A 4,113-nucleotide genomic window follows, 5' to 3' on the forward strand; every position below is an offset into this window, starting at 1 on the left:
TGTGCACAATCTGCTGCTCTTTCAATCCTCAAACTACTGAAATCAGGACATTTTCACCAAAACATTCAGCTGAGTCTTTCCTGAGGAACAGAAGCCCTCACACCCCAAGCACTGCCCGTTTCCTTTTACCATACGACACACACTGCCCCAAGAACTACAAAGCTTATGCCTTTAGCATTTTTCCCCCAAAATCAAAAACTACAGTGTGATGAAAAGAACGAGTGCTTCTGACTGATCAAACCAAGAATTTTATTTCCACCTGTTAAAAGAAGTCTCTGTCTACCAGCAAAGTCCAACATAGATGAGCAGACAAACTTGACTATATTTAAATGAATTAATAGTTTATTTATAATTAAACTCATGAAAAATGGAACCGTATACAACAAGAACTATGTACATGAAGAAAAAAGTCTTTCTGCCACCTATCCCCCAAAATCCATCTGAGTCTGTCCTGAGAAACAGAAGTACTCAGAAATAAATGGGGTGATAGTCTCTGGGAGGGAGTTCTGTTCTGCAGGCTGGGCAAGCCCTGGAAGTCTCAAGGGCAACAGCGATGCACCGACTGCAGAAGAGATGGCCACACTGGGTTGACACAACGTGTCGGTCACTTCGTATAATCTGGAAGAAAGGAAACCACAACATGTGTTGGGAGGCAAGGATTCGAGTTTGCTGCTCTACTGGCACCAGGAAAATAGGACTTGGAATATCTGGAATCAGTCCATTACTAGAATAAGGAACCCCCAGATCTGCCAGGGCCATCTTGGCAAGGGTTTCTCCCTCTACATGCACCGCCAAGAAGTGACTTGTGGAACTTCACAACAAGGTCTGTGCTTCAAGCCAGCTGCCCATAGCACCCCACAACAGTCAGCAAATAAACATTGCACAGCTGCCCCTCTGCCCCGTTACCCCTCCCACAAAGCTGAAAGGATGACAACATGTGGATCCTTACCCGTGAATAATAATCCATGCAAATCGGGCACCTTACTGCTGGTTGCCATTCCCTAGAGAGAACAGACCCAGAAAGAGCAGCCATTAATACCACTGGTCATCGAGGGTTACTCATATATAAAATGTCACATAATCATCTGACTGCACTGAGTAGCCACGATGCATTTCTTTTGAAGAACCCTGCATGTCTTTAACTCTCTCAGTTTGCTGCATGTAATGAAGAGTTCAGATCTCCCTGTCCTAAAGGAAACAGTGTCTTGGTTTTCACTGGGAGAAAGATGAAGTCAGCCACCCTGCTCTAGGATTTGAAGTAACAGCAGTCTCTAGCACTGGGAAGTCTATATATGGCAGCATTTATCTCCAACAGGTCATCAATAACAGCTTTGCAACCAAAGCATCAAGCTGTCCTCTGGAAAGTGTTCATTCTAGAATGGAATGAGGTCTGACACTACAGAGTAACACTGCAGATGGCTCTGGCAAGCTCCAGCCTCAGGAAGAACCCTCTGGTCAATGTTCTGTAGCTCTGAGCTCTTCCAGCAGGAAGGCACATTCTGTAACAGAGAAGCTTGAGACTGAAGGAAAAAATATTCTTTTTTTGTATTAAGTTCTCTCTTATGTTGCCTTTCAGTAATCCCAAAGGCTCAAAGCATACCAGCTTTATTAACACTTGCACAGAATTTGCCTGGCTGCTGCCTGCCAGTCTTGTGATGCCAAACCATCCACACTAATGAAAATATTTCCATATCCAAGATCACTACTAGAGGCTAACATGAAAAGTAAATGCAACACATTATGAGCAAGAGCCTGTGACTAATCACCCTTTCTTGCCATACCCCCAAACTCGTCTTTAGGGTTGTGTGCAAAGTTTCCCATCTGCCTTGGGCTGCCTTTTTCTCCCAAAGTGCAAACATTACCATTTCATCATCATGCAGCACAGGATGCAATCCTCATTGAAAGAGGGAAATAAGTAAAGTGAAGGCTTCAAAGAAGCAAAAACCACTCTTTGGTAGGTCACGAGGCGTACGTACTCTGAATTCACAGTTTCCTCGTCCGGTGATCTCCGTACTTCAGGCTCTACATCAGCTGCTGCAAATTCAACGTCAATCACTTCAGACTCTACGTCAGTCACTTCAGACTCTATGTCAGTCACTTCAGATTCTACGTCAGTCACTTCAGACTCTATGTCAGTCACTTCAGATTCTACGTCAGTCACTTCAGACTCTATGTCAGTCACTTCAGATTCTACGTCAGTCACATCATCTGCTGTTTCATATTCATCATAACTGCGCAGTACAGGGCTGTCCAACAGTTGCTGGCTTCTTGGTGTAAGGTTTCTCCTTTGTTGTTCATACCCTGTAAGTTAATTTTGGTAAGTCAGATCTATCATTTACTCTCTCTTTTTCCCTGGAACTGTCATGGTTTGCAATCCCCAAAATCCAGTTCTCTAGTCCAAGCCCCCCCTCCCTCATCTCAACCCAGTGTGAGATGGGTTTTCCAGACACCACACAAGACTCAAAATGGGGGAAAGGGTTATATATTACAATGACTGTACAAATATAAATACTACAATACATTACACAATCTTAACTATCTCTACCATGACAAAATAGTATTTACTTCCTTCAAACGTGTTATTATAAATAGTTTGTAATGGCTCCTATTTGAAATGGACACTATTCAGCTGGGTTACAAGCAATCTCAAACAAAGTAGTTTCCTAAATATTAAGGCTGAATCCTTCCACACATTGAGACTATTCTGCTACGGAAACAAAACATTTGCTATAATCACCCTATGAACAGTTAAAACGTGACCTGAGAGATTCTCAGTGTCCACGGAGATACACTACCTGTGAATAAATCTGCCCTATAAAGGGAAGGTCCCTCACACTATTCTTACTAATACGGTCTGCTGTGATCCTGTGGTAAGGAATGGCAACAATTGCTGTGTGATAGGGGAAAGAGGACTGCAGTCAAGTTTCCAAGGAGCATGGTGACGTAGCACATACACAAGAAAAAGGCTTGGCAAAACACAGAGTGCTTTGTTCTGAAAGTTTCAGAAGGGATGGAAGAAATGCTTAAATCTAAAACTGTACATTCTGGAGCTGCTGTGCTTCCTTGTTGCTGTATGATGCTAAACTGCTGCCCTCTTTTTGTCTGTGTAAAATGAAACCTCCCCACCCAAAGGCACTTTCTATCAAGAGAGTCTTATTAAGTACAGTCCTTGGAAATTATAAAAAGACTTGAGGCAGTGTCTCCCTAGAAATTGCCATCATCTTCCTCCTCAGTTAAGGTAACTTGAAAATGGAGTTTTATCACCCAAGTTCAAAGGAGATCAATTTTTAGTGGCCTAGTCTGTAACATCTGAAGGATCAAGACCTGCTGTTCGCTTTTTAATTCTCAGAAACCGCATGCAACAATGATCTCTGCAACTCCAGTGTCCATGTAACAATAATCAAGCACTAATCAATTAAAATTACAGAAAATGTCACCAAATTAAAATTCTTTCCTGCAAGAGTATTCAGCTACAACTTCTGTTGCAGGGATATTCCACTGTGTCTCATAGCAGCTAGCAGACACAAATGGGATCCATTCTCTAAGACATTAGCCAGAGGCTTTAGCACTGTCCTTTGCCTTTTGCTAAATGCAGTTTCAATCCCTGGTACTAGAGATTGTTGGAAAAGACAAAAAAAAAATAATGATTACATTTAGGACAATTCCATTAGCAAGTGGAAAAAGTCAACTCACCTTCAAGAAGCTTCAGCAACGCATATGGGAAGGGAGAGAAAAGAAAATACAATTAGAATCTGGTGTGCATGCCTGGTATTCCATACTAACACCAGCTCAGTGAAGCAGTTACAAGAGAACAGGTAAAGAATGGTAGGTTATAGACTTCTTATTTTGGTTAAGAACGTTGAAAGTAATAGTCAGTTAGTTGTTGCCCTGAAAACAAGCAAGAGGGTGCTGATAGTTCTGCTCCCACTGATGGAATGGGATAAAATCAGAGACAGATTAAAAACATCTGAACACCCTTGTGCCACCTCCTCTGTTTCAGATCTCTAATTGGATTTGACCCAGAGGTGTAACTTTCCCTCTTTCTCTACCAAATGGGAAAATTCAGCAGTGATAGCCATAAACACTTCATGTTAGATGAACAGCTGCTGAAGA

The 4,113-nt window shown here is 42.1% G+C and overlaps 1 long non-coding RNA gene across 1 annotated transcript; it reads right to left on the reverse strand.

The window, feature by feature from the left end:
• Positions 1–324: 324 nt before the first annotated feature.
• Positions 325–4,107, reverse strand: LOC113951593. The gene is made up of 3 exons (XR_003529206.1): positions 3,694–4,107; positions 950–2,301; positions 325–618 (listed from the first exon to the last, which is right to left on the reverse strand). It is a non-coding gene; the product is annotated as an uncharacterized LOC113951593 (long non-coding RNA).
• Positions 4,108–4,113: the final 6 nt, after the last annotated feature.

Source organism: Corapipo altera, unplaced genomic scaffold (genome assembly GCF_003945725.1).
Source record: "Corapipo altera isolate COAL_440 unplaced genomic scaffold, ASM394572v1 69, whole genome shotgun sequence".
NCBI classification, from domain to species: domain Eukaryota; kingdom Metazoa; phylum Chordata; class Aves; order Passeriformes; family Pipridae; genus Corapipo; species Corapipo altera.